The sequence below is a fragment of the Equus asinus genome, chromosome 13, assembly GCF_041296235.1.
Source record: "Equus asinus isolate D_3611 breed Donkey chromosome 13, EquAss-T2T_v2, whole genome shotgun sequence".
Lineage (NCBI taxonomy): Eukaryota > Metazoa > Chordata > Mammalia > Perissodactyla > Equidae > Equus > Equus asinus.
In genome coordinates, this window is record NC_091802.1 from 4,685,379 (window position 1) to 4,697,671 (window position 12,293).

The 12,293-nt window shown below is 39.9% G+C and overlaps 1 protein-coding gene across 1 annotated transcript in view; it reads right to left on the reverse strand.

Annotated features, from left to right (window-relative positions):
- The window catches only part of ZNF624 (zinc finger protein 624), a 39,292-nt gene extending 30,738 nt beyond the window's left edge, over positions 1-8,554 (reverse strand). Inside the window, 1 exon segment of the mRNA XM_014864216.3 lies at positions 8,439-8,554. The gene's annotated coding sequence lies outside the window, so the exon portion shown is untranslated.
- Between the last annotated feature and the right edge of the window lie 3,739 nt (positions 8,555-12,293).

Consider the following 12,293-nt stretch of genomic DNA (forward strand, 5'->3'; position numbering starts at 1 on the left):
ATTCACCAAAAGACAAAGAGAGGCTGGATGAATTACAAAACAAGACCCAACAATATGCTGCCTCCAGGAAACACATCACACCTCTAAAAACACACAGAGGCTAAGAGTGAAGGGATGGAAGATGATACTCCAGGCAAATGGCAAGCAAAAGAAAGCAGGTGTTGCCATACTTATATCAGACAAAGCAGACTCAAGATAAAAAAGAAAACGAGAGACAAAGGTGGCCATTATATAACAATAAAAGGGACATTTCACCAAGAAGACGTAACACTTATTAATATATATATGCACCTAACACAGAAGCACTAATGTACACAAAACAAACATTAACAGACCTACAGGGAGAAATTGACAGCAACACAACAATAGTAGCGGACCTCAACACCCTATTTACATCACTGGAGAGATCATCCAGACAGAAAGTCAACAAGGAAATAGAGGCTTTAAATGAAACATTAGATCAGATGGATTTAATAGACATATATTGAACATTTCATCCCAAAACAGCAAAATACACATTCTTCTCAAGTGCACATGGAACATTCTCAAAGACAGACCATATGTTGGGAAACAAAGCAAGCCTCAATAAATTTAAGAAGACTGAAATCATATCAAGCATCTTTTCTGATCACAACGCTATGAAACTAGAAATCAACTACAAGAAAAAAGCTAGAAAAGTCACAAATATGTGGCGAGTAAACAACATATTATTGAACAACTGTTGGATCAACGAAGAAATCAATGGAGAAAACAAAAAATACTTAGAGACAAATGAAAATGAAAACACAACATACCAAAACCTGTGGGATGCAGCAAACATGGTACTAAGAGTAAAACATATAGCAAAACAGGCCTACCTCAACAAACAAGAAAAATCTCAAATAAACAAGCATACCCTATACCTAAAAGAACCAGAAAAGGAAGAACAAATAAAACCCAAAGTCAGTAGAAGGAAGGAAATAATAAAAACCAGAGCAGAAATAAATGAAATAGAGACTAAAAAAACAAATAGGCAGCATCAATGAAACTAAGAGTTGGTTCTTTGAAAAGATAAACAAAATTGACAAACCCTTGGCCAGAGTGACTAACAAAAAAAGAGAGATGCCTCAAATAAATAAAAAGGGAGAGGAGAAATTACAACAGACACCACAAAAATCCAAAGGATTATAAGAGAATACTATGAAAAGCTATATGCCAACAAACTGGATAACCAAGAAGAAATGGATAAATTCTTAGAATCACACAACCTCCCAAAACTGAATCAAGAAAAAATAGAGAACCTGAAGAGACCAATGAGAAGCAAAGAGACTGCAACATTAATCAACCTCCCCCCAACCCCAAAAGTCCAGGACCAGATGGCTTCTCCAGTGAATTCTACCAAACATTCAAAGAAAATTTAATTCCTATCCTTCTCAAACTAGTTAAAAAAACTGAAGAGGGTGGGATGCTTCCTAACTCATTTTACGAGGCCAATATTACCCTAAGACCAAAACCAGACAAGAACAACAACAAAAAAAGGAAAGTTACAGGCCAGTATCACTGATGAACACAGACGCAAAACTCCTCAACAAAATATTAGCAAATCAAATATAACAATAGATTAAAAGGGCCATACACCACAACCAGGTGGAAATTAGTCCAGGGACGCAGGGATGGTTCAACATCAGCAAATCAATGTGATACACCACACTAACAAAATGAAGAATAAAAATCACATGATCATCTCATTAGATGCAGAGACAGCATTTGACAAGATCCAACATCCATTTATGATAAAAACTCTAAACAAAATGGGTATAGAAGGAAATATTTGAACATAATAAAGGCTATATCTGAAAAACCCACAGCCAACATCATACTCAATGTAGAAAAACTGAAAGCCATTCCTCTGAGAATAGGAACGAGATAAGGATGCTCACTCTCACCACCCTTATTCAACATTGTATCGGAAGTTTTAGCCAGAACAATTAGGCAAGAAAAAGAAATAAAGGGGATCCCAGTTGGAAAGGAAGAAGTGAAACTGTCACAATTTCAGGTGACATGATTCTATATATAGAAAATTCTAAAGAATTCACCAAAAAACTATTAGAAATAATCAACAAATACAATAAAGTTACAGGATATAAAATCAACATACAAAAATCAGTTGCATTTCTATCCACTAATAATGAACTAGCAGAAAGAGAAGTCAAGAATACAATCCCATTTACAATTGCAACAAGAACAATAAAATACTGAAGAATAAATTTAAACAGTGAGGCAAAAGACCTATACACTGAAAACTGTAAGAAGTTATTGAAAGAAATTGAAGAAGACATAAAGAAATGGAAAGATATTCCATGCACATGGACTGGAAGAATAAACATAGTTAAACTGTCCATATTTCCTAAAGCAATCTACAGATTCAGTGCAATCCCAATCAGAATCCCAGTGACATTCTTCATGGAAACAGAACAAAGAATACTAAAATCTATCTGGAATAACCAAAGGCCCTGAATAGCCAAAACAATCCTGAGAAAAAAAGAACAAAGTTGGAGGTATCACACTCCCTGAATTCAAATTATACTACAAAGCTATAGCAATCAAAACACCATGGTACTGGCAGAAAAATAGACACTCAGATCAATGGAACAGAACTGAGAGCCCAGAAATAAAACCATACATCTATGGACAGCTAATCTTTGACAAGGAAGCCAAGAAAAAACGATGGACAAAGGAAAGTCTGTTCAATAAATGGTGTTGGGAAAACTGGACAGCTACATGCAAAAGAATGAAAGTAGACCATTATCTTACACCATACACAAAAATTAACTCAAAATGGGTTAAAGACCTGAATGTAAGACCTGAAACCACAAAAACACTTAGAAGAAAATATAGACAGTACACTCTTTGACACAGGTCTTAGCAGTATCTTTTCAAATACGATGTCTACTTGGGCAAGTAAAACAAAAGAAAAAATAAACAAATGGGACAACATCAGACTAAAAAGCTTCTGCACAGTAAAGGAAACCATGAACAAAACGAAAAGATAACTCACCAACTGGAAGAAAAAAATTTGCAAATCATATATCCAACATGAGGCTAACTTCCAAAACATATAAACAACTCATAAAACTCAACAAAAAAAAGTGAACAACCTAATCAAAAAATGGGCAGAGGATATGAACAGACATTTTTCCAAAGAAGATATATAGATAGTGAAGGGGCACATGAAAAGATGTTCAACATCACTAATCATTAGGGAAACGCAAATCAAAACTACAATCATCTATCACCTCACACCTGTCAGAATGGCTATATTAACAAGACAAAAAATAACAAGCGTTGGAGAGGATGTGGAGAAAAGGGAACCCTCCTACACTGCTGGTGGGAATGCAAACTGGTACAGCCACTATGGAAAACAGTATGGAGATTCCTCAAAAAATTAAAAATAGAACTACCATATGATCCAGCTATTCCACATACGGGTATTTATCCGAAGAACAGGAAAACACTAATATGAAAAGATACACACACGTCTGTGATCACTGCAGCATTATTTACAATAGCCAAGGTTGGGAAACAACCTAAGTGCCCATTGATGATGAATGGATAAGGAAGATATGGTGTCTTTATACAACGGACTACTACTCAGCCATAAAAAAGATGAATTATTGCCATTTGTGACAACATAGTTGGACCTTAAGGATATTATGCTAAGCAAAATAAGTCAGACGGAGATAGACAAATACCATATGATTTCACTCATATGTGAAAGATAAACAAGAACAAGAACAAAGAAACACATAGATAGAACAGATTGGTGGTTACCACACAGGAATCGGGAGTAAGGGAAAGTGAAAGGGGTAAAGTGAGACATTTGTATGGTGACAGATGGAAACTAGACTTTTGGTGATGAACACAATGTAGTCCACACAGAAGTGGAAACATAATGATGTACACCTGAAATTTATATAATGTCATAAACCAATGTTACCTTAATTAAAAAGAAAAAGAAAAAAATCACACACACACAAAAGAAAATGTGGTATATATAGACATACAATGGAATATTATTCAGCCATACAAAGAAGGAAATCCTTGCATTTGTAACAACATGGATGGGCCTTAAGAGCATTAGGCTAAGTGAAATAAGTCAGACAGAGAAAGACAAATACGGTATGACTTCACTTACATGTGGAATCAAAAAGCAAACTCCAAACTCACAGAACAGAGAACAGATTGGTGGTTACTGGCGGGGGGTGGGGGGGGGGGGTGCAGTGCGGATGAAATGGATGTAGGAAGTCAAAAGGCACAAACTTACACTCACAAAATATATAAGTCCTGGGGATGTCATGGACAGCATGGTGACTATAATTAATAATACTGTACTGCACACTTGCAAGTTGCTAAGAGAGTAGATCTTAAAAGTTCTCATCATGAGAAAAAAAATGTGTAACTATGTGTGGTGTTGGATGTTAACTAGACTTATGGTGGTGATCACTTCACAATATATACATATATTGAATCATTATGTTGTACACTTGAATCTAATATAATGTTATATGTCAATTATATCTCAATTTTTAAAAATGATGTAATAAATATTTCTGTGCATGAAAAAAGAAATAAAGCTCTCACTACAAATAAAATAAAATAAATCATCATTGCAGGCTATATTCCAGGATATTTGAGCCAAAGTTTATAATAATAAAGAGAAAATGGAGACACCTAAATTTGGGATCAACACTGTAATTTAAATGCATAGTTTGGTATGACAACATATAGTAGGATCCATGGAAGTTGGTGGAAAGAAGAAAAACAGCACTCATATTAGAATACAATAAAAACAAACAAAGACAATGAATATTACTAACAGAGAAAGGCCATAAGTTTATGATGAAACAGAAAAGATATGAATAATAAAAAATAGAATATTTATGCACAAATATGAGTTAACTGGTTGGTAGCCAATCAAATAATACAAATATATGAGCCATGATGCTAGATATATGACCATCCACTAAACCAGCAGGGACATCTAGGCACCATTTCCCCTCCCCCTTCTCCTTACATGAGGATGTGGCCTTGCTGATGGCGAGTTTGGTTCGAGAACCAGGGGTACCTGATGAATGATATTTCCTTATACAAAATGGTACAGATTGTTCATATAAACTCTTCCAGAGCGGTAATATTAGCTTCAGATATAAAAAGGCAGTGACATAGCAAGTTTTGAGTTTTTCAGAAACCCTACGTTGTGCAAAAAGTGTTACCAGCAGTTGCATGGCCCCTCATTAGGGACTGTGTTATGCTTAAACATGCTGCATCTGCTCCTGACCTTAATGGGCACCTTGCTTCCCACAAGATTCAGTAGTTTTTGCTCAATAAACACAGCAGAACTTAATCTAAGCTTGTGCCAATCAGAAGCTCATCCGAAATGATACTTGCAGTAATTAACCACTATCCTCTGAAAAACAAGAATGATAATACATAAAGCAAGGCTGTTATAAATTCAAAGAAAAGGTGAGATAGAAATTAAACAGATATGACTATATTGTAATTTATACTCAAAGATCATTTTTAAGCATTTATGGAGCATTTGCTAAAATTAATCATATATCATAAAGACCACTGACCACAAAGAAAATCTCAATCAAAAAGAAGAAATTGAATACACTACATTCTCTAAACATGATGCAACAGAATTACAAATGTAAAAGGAAGCCTGAAGGGAGGGGAAAAAACCCTATCACCTGGAAATTTAAATAGACCCTCCTGAGTAGTTATTGTCAAACAGAGAACTTTAAATTATAACTGCTAGTGAATTAAAAAATGAGAGTATTATAGATTAAAAACACATGGGTTGCTGTCAAAGCTTTAAGGAGATTAAATTTATATCCCTAAATACTCTCAAGTAAAATTATCAAAAAGAATGAAAATATTAAACATTCAACTAAAGAAGAAAAATAATTAACAAGTAAGCCATAAGGACGAAATAATAAAGAAAGAAACTAATGACTAAGAAGACAATCAAACAAAAATAGCTAACGAAGGCAGAGCTGATCCTTCTAAATAATGAAATATATAAGCCACTGGCAGTCAAAAAAGAAAATTGCCAATAACCAAAAATAGAAACAAGAAAGGGCCTACAACGGATAAAATGTCTTAAAATTGTATGCCAATAAAAATAAAATTTCCTAAAGAAGAATTTGTTTAAAACTTTTCTAAAACTGACTCAATCAGCAGAAAACTTAAGTAGGCCGATGTAGCAGAGACTGCTAACTGCCTTCCAACAGCCAGTCTCCCCCTTCTGCTTGACAGAGGCTTAAAGTCTCGGCTGGCCACAAAGCCACCCACCGAGAGACATTTCCCAGCCTCCTTGCAGGCAAGTGTGCCCACGTCACTGAATTATAGCAAACGGGATCTGAATAAAAGAGATGCATGCAACTTTCAGGTCACATCTTTAAAAGGGAGTGGTTTGCCCTTCACTTCTTCATTTCCCCTTCCAGTGGCCTTTCAGAATGTACAGTATGAGAAGGAGCCAGCTTCCACCAGAGGGAGGACAGCATCCCCTAGCGGGTGGTAGAGCAAAAAATTGCATGGAACCTGGGTTTCCAGATGACCTAATGGACCAGAGCTGCCTAGCCCCACCCACCCTCATCACTGCCAGCCACCTACCAATTCAGACTTTTATATGAGAAAGAAAGAAATGGTCTTTCTTGGTCAAACCACTTGGAATATGATAAAGCTGCAAAGTTAATTTCCTAACTAAGAGAGTGAACGGTCATGAAAGAAAAATTTAAAGATATCAGGTAAGCAGGGGAGAGCAGGGTTTAGTTAAATCGAGAAAACGTGAACATCTTAAGCACGTAGAGTAGTTTGTTCCATGACACTGGGGTTTCACTAGGCACAATGAAAAGGTTTTGGTGGAAGAGAAAGAATAAGAAGTTGAGGGAGGAAAACACAGTGTAGAGATAAGACTTAAAGAAAGAATAATCTGAGAGGATTCCTATATTGAAGTCTCAAGTGCTGACCCCAAGTTAAGAAGTCCAGCTTTACAAGGTTGGAAAGCAAAAATGGGCTAAGAGGAATAATAAAAACCATTTTCCCCAAACACAAAGGGAGACCACCAAAGAGCAACTGAGGACATTTTCAATTTCCTGGAACTGTATCTTTAAAACTCATTAAGAACGCCAAGTCATCATTTCTTTTTAAATTTGTAGAGAGTAATAAACTCCTCCTTGGTAATAAGCCATATAGATAATACCAGTCAAATACCTTTAACAACCAAACCGTGCAATAAACATCTTTTTCCTTTCATAATCAGAATAAACAACGCTATTTAACATTCAATATACTCAGTTGGATCTCCACTGTGTGAAAATAATGCATCGAGAAAAAGACTGCGAGTAAGCCAGACTTTACTGAGACCTAGGCCTGTGATATTTATCCTTCTTTCTACTTTTCCATACTTTCCAAGGAGACAAGTACCCACATATACATAGGAGTTTGGTATAGGAATAAAATTCCAGAGTGGCTGTCCACACCCCCAGGTGCTAATTTTGGTTTGGCTACTGCGTTAACATGATTATAGGCAAGTCTCTGGACCACAGTCAATCAGCTAAGTTGCTAGCAAATGAGGCTAACCACATTCTATGTGACTGCTTTCGCCTTTGACAATACGCAGAAAATATCTAGGCCGGTGTTTCCCCCCAGTCATAACTTCCTAGGTATTTTTTCTGGATGTTGTGACTTCACTCAAGCCCTGTCCTGCCAAGCTTTGCAGAAGTATCGAGACTTCAGGAGAAACTTCACCTGCTGTGGCTCCTAAGCCACGTAGTGGCGTTTAAACTACGAAGGGAGCAGTTCTTGCTGAGAACGTCAGCGCCGTGGACCAGGCCAGCGTTTCCCAACCAGCGCAAGGAGACCCCTGTCACGTCGGGGAGAAAGCAGTGATTTAAAAGTGACGATCTGAAATGCCGGAAAATGAGCCGGCAAGGAAAAGCTGCCTCGGTGACCCAAGACAGGAGAACGTCCCCCTGTCAGGTCACCGGATAGGAAACCCAGTTCCATCCCTGCCGGTTCCGCAGCCGGGACGGAGGTTCTCCTCCTCTGGCTTCGCCCTCTCTGCCTAACTGCCCTTCTCCGGCCTCTCGGGGGTCCGCCCTCCCTCCATCAGAGGCGCGGGACTGGGAGGAGGAGGATGGCCCAGGGGCGCCCCAGCCCAGGCTCCGGTGCTCCCAACCCCAGCCCCGCGAGCCCGCCGCCGAGGGCATCCGCCGCTTTCGAGAGAAGCCGGGGGCGGGGGAGGCCCAGCCCCAATCGCCTCTCGGGGTGGGCGGGCCCGCTCAGGGACAGGGGCTCTGGAGGGAACGGCCACGCCCCGGACGCCGCCGGGAGCCAAGCGCCGAGGGAGGGGCGGCGGGGAACCGAGGCCTGGCGCCCGGGGCAACGAATACCTGGCGGCCGAACTGAGGACAACTGAGGGCATTCGCAGAGCAGGGCGGGAACGCTTCCAGCAATGGCGCCGGCTCGGCTGGGCCGGCCGCCAGGCACGCCAGTGCGCCTGCGCAGCCGGGCGTCGGAACTACAGCCCCCAGAATCCCCAGCGCCTGAGGTGGGAGTTTTTTCTTTGATTTTTCCCCCCTTCACTTTGTCTGAACATATGAGGGAATTGTCTGTGTTTATCGATAGTTTGGGTGACCTGAGAAATCCAGGGGCCGCCCTGAGGACGAGTGGTTAAGTTCAGGCGCTCCGCTTCCCCGGCCCAGGGTTTCACCGGTTAGGATCCTCGGAGGGGACATGGCACTGCTCATCAGGACATGCTGAGGCAACCTGCCACACAGCACAACCAGAAGGACCTACAACCAGAGTATACAACTATGTACTGGCGGCTCAGGGGAGAAGAAGAAGAAATAAAACAAAAAAGATTGTCAACAGATGTTGGCTCAAGTGCCAATCTAAAAAAAACAAAAGGACTTAGCATCATCGCCCCACATAAAAAAAAATCCAGTCAAATTGAGAGACCATAACTTTGTGTCAAGCACTAGCCACACAAAGAAAAATGACACACCCCTTGCCTTGAAACATTTCCGTGTGACTAAAGAAATAAAGGGAGTGAGAGAACAGATAGTCCTCCTGTAACTTAGTTAAAACCCCAGATGCAGGCAGAGTCGGCAAGTGTGCTTCCACGCTTTTGCTTGTTTTTTACTCAACTTCTTGACCCAAATATTCATAATGCCTTCATTATAATTTCTGAGTCTTTCAACCAGAGATTCCTTCCTTGGCTCATCCTAATAATAATAATAATATTTATTAAAAGATAATTATTATTTTAAAGCATAGCTTCCTATGCCTCAATTCCATGGTTTTAATGCCCGAATGATGCCGGCCCTGATATCAGTTCCCCTACATTAAAGCCAGCATATATGGGGTGAAAGCCAAAGCACTCTTTCCCTGCTTACTCCCTGGCTCCAGAATCCACTATCTGCCATGGAGACAGACACAGCCAAGGACAGCCACCTGGATTTGTTATCTCCTTCTCCTCCTCCCAAGGGTGAATGCAGGCTGGCGGGAAAGCTCTGACCAGCAAGGCCGCTGACGCTACAAGCAGCCACATTCCTCACAAACCTTTAAAACCCCTCTTTTGGGGAGATGAGATAAAACGAGACAAATTTGAGGGCTCACTCTCGTCTCCTGGCTGATATCATCCGAAATAAAATCCCTTTCCTTGCCATAAGCCTGGCATTCTAGTTTTTATTTGGCCCCTCTTGTCTGGTGGATGAAGAACCTATGTTTGTAGGTGGTAACACAAAGACCATATTCTCCACAGTTAGTCAAACAGAGTCCTCAAGACTCCAGAGCAGCTTCCCTCAATGAGCGGGTTTCCTCCCTAATCCATTCCTCCTCTGTGTGCCTTGGATTCTCTGCCGCTTTGATTGTGTATGAGGCCCACTTAGGGTCAGTGGCCTCCAGATGGGGATCTGCAGGCAAATATTAAGCTCAGTGAAACTGAACGCAGTGCAAAACTGAGCTCTTGAGATCTCAAAGAGCCAATGGATGTCTTTGGGGAAAGTGTGACATAACCCAGTGACCCCTGAACTATCACAGGAGAAATTCAAGTGGGAGATTGAACTTATGGAGATAACAAACACATATCTGAAATGAAAAATATACTGGATTGGATTAAAAGCAGATTGGACACTGAAAAAGAAAAGATTAGTGAATTCAAAGACATAGGAATAGAAACTGTCCAAAATGAAACATAAGGAGAAAGACGATGGAGAATGAACAGAGCACCAGTGAGTTATGGAACAATATGAAGTAGCCTAATTATGTGTAATTACAATCCTAGAAGGAGAAGTGAGAGTGGGGGAGTAGAAAAATATTTAAAGAAATAATGGCTATTTTCAAAATTTGATGAAAATTACAAACCCACAGATCCAAGCAGCTCAACGAAATTCAAAGAAAAGACATGAAGAAAACCACACCAAGGCATATCATAATCAAATTGCTACAAACTGGTAATAAAGGAAAATCTTAACAGCTGGAGGAGAAAAGATCTGCATATATTGGGGAACAAAGATAATTACTTCTCATCAGAAAAAAAAAAAAGCCAGAAGGTAGTGAATCAACACATTTAAAGTACTGAAAGAAAAAACCAATCAGCCCAGAAATTTATACCCATCAAAAGATTTTTCATAAATGAAGGTGAACCAGTGATTTGGTAGTGGGATGAGATGGAGTAGACACACTTCTCCTATACCTCCCACTAAGTACAGCTAAAAACCCTTGATATTATCTATAAAACAAATATAAGACTCAGAAAGTTAGACAGAAGGCAGGCCAGCTAGGGACTGTGCTAAGACACAGTGGTGAATTTCCCAGATTTTCTTTTTGCATCATATATCCTGGCCTGGGTGTTGGAGAAGCTGACAACCTAAAATGCCAATGAGTGCAGGTTAAAAAAAAAAGCCCTAAATAAAGCCTGTTGTCTCCAGCCAAAGGACCAAGAAAAGGGCAACCTAGCATGACAGAAAACCCTTAAGAAAATAACCACTCAACTCCAGGCAAAAACTGTGGATCCCACCTCATCCCCATCAGCAAAGGCTGAGTGGGGAACCTTTACTTCCACCCTCCCCTGACTGTAATGAGGTTCCCCTTGTCCCTGCAGGGGTGATGTCAGAGAAGGGAGTGTGAGGAGCTGGGACTTTCATTCACGCCTGGTAATATTGAGCTTCCCCACGCACGGTGTCAGTGGCAGCCATGTGAAGCAGTAGTAGAATGCCTCTCCCTTCCTGACAAAGTGTTGTCAGTGGTGGTGGCCTAGTGGGGAGCCTGAAATTTTACTCCTGCCCAGCGGTAACAAGAAATTCCCCTCCCAGACCTGTCAATAGAGGCTAGGTAACTTAAGATGTCTACTCCTACCAAATAACCAGGTGGTGGTGACCTTCTTTCTCCCACCAGAGTGGTGTCAGGGGAGCCCTGCTAAAACACGATTTAAATAAAAATTCAGAGTCTCATAACATGATACTCAAAGTGTCCTCTAATTTGGCAAAAAACATAAATCTGCAGAGTCAAGAAGCTACGAAAATGCCAAGCAGGATAAATACAAGGAAATCCAGCCTAAGACAGATAATAATCAAACTCCTGAGAGCTAAAGACAAAGAAGAATCCTGCAAGCAGCAAGTGAGAAAGGACACCATACCAGTAACAGAAAATTGAATGACAGTAGATTTCTCATCAGAAACCACAGAGGCCAGAAGGAGATGGGGCAACATTTTTTTTAAGTGCTGAAAGAAAGTAACTGACAACTCAGAACCCAAGTTTGATTAGTGACAATGCAGAAAAACTCTTTCTATTATGTTTCTGCCCTTGTACTGCAATTTAAAGATACATTGGTTCCCTGATATCAAACTATACTACAAAGTCATAGTAATCTAAATGTATGGTACTGACACAAAAGCAGACACACAGATCAATGGAACAGAATAGACAGCCCAGATATAAACCCACATGTATAGGGTCAATTAACTTAGGAAGAAGGAGCCAAGAATACACAATGGGGAAAAGAGAGTATCTTCAATAAGTGATGTTAGAAAAACTGGACAGGCATATGAAAAAGGATGAAACTGGACCACTATTTTACACTATACACAAATATAAACTCAAAATGGATTAAAGATTTAAATGTAAGACCTGAAACCATAAAACTAGAAGACAACAAAGGCAGTAAGCTCTTTGAGATCAGTCTTAGCAATATTTTTTTGGATATGTCTCCTCAGGAAAGGGCAAGAAAGGCAAAAATAAACAAA